Genomic DNA, 1,127 nt, shown 5'->3' on the forward strand with positions numbered 1-1,127 from the left:
ACACAGGGCAGCCGTATTCATCAGCTGCTTGACCCATTTCAAAACAGATTTCAATTGTTAGAATTTAATATTTCAGGTCAACAGGAAACTGTTGGAGGTTTCATTTAGTAGGAACCCCCTTTATAGTTGGACTAAACAGTATGGGATATACTGAAGTCTATTTTTTTAGATTCTTTTTAGTGTACTTTTTTTTTTATCATTTAACAAATTGTAGGCTACAGTGACAAAACAATTGACAAATACATATACATATCTTTCCAGAGTATTCTAACTAAAGACATACAAATAAAAATACAAACAACAACAAAACAAAAGAAACAAACAAACACACAAAAAAAAGAAAACTGCATGCACTGTGAGCTTTAAGTCTTACATAGACAGGTGTCTTCCTTTCCTAATCAAGTCCAATCAGTTTAATTAATCACAGCTGGAATCCAATGAAGGAGAAGAACCATCTCAAGGAGGATCAGAAGAAATGGACAACATGTGAGTTAAATATGAGTGTCACAGCAACGGGTTTGAATACTTATGACCATGTGATATTTCAGTTTTTCCTTTTTTAAATAAATTTGCAAATTTCTCCATTTCTGTTTTTTTTCTGTCAAGATGGGGTGCTGAGTGTACATTAATGAGAAATTGAATGAACTTTTTTTTATTTTTGCAAATGGCTGCAATGAAACGAAGAGTAAAACATTTAAAGGGGTCTGAATACTTTCCATACCCTCTGTACTTTTTTTTTTGAAAATTTCGAGATAAACATTACATGGAGCAGAAAAAAGGGACCTCAAAAGCCTCTCACAGTGATAACTTCCATTTTCTTGACTATCTGCTAATCCTTGTGTTTTGCACACTTTCTTATTGCAACATATCCCTCCAAAACATAATCCAGAAAGAAGTTTCCTCTCCACAAAGCCTGAACAAACCGAACAGAGGAAGTGTTCTCCATTGTTTAATTCAAGACATCTGTGATTTGTTTATTGCAAATGGCGATATCATGATAACCATGAAAGTGAGACCAAATTGGCTGCCCTAATATTTTTTTACATGCACCTACATCCACATATGCTTTAGGTCATCATTCATACACGCACCTCCATGTACTGCACTGTACACTGAATCCTGAAACA

The sequence above is a fragment of the Symphodus melops genome (assembly GCF_947650265.1).
Source record: "Symphodus melops genome assembly, chromosome: 2".
Lineage (NCBI taxonomy): Eukaryota > Metazoa > Chordata > Actinopteri > Labriformes > Labridae > Symphodus > Symphodus melops.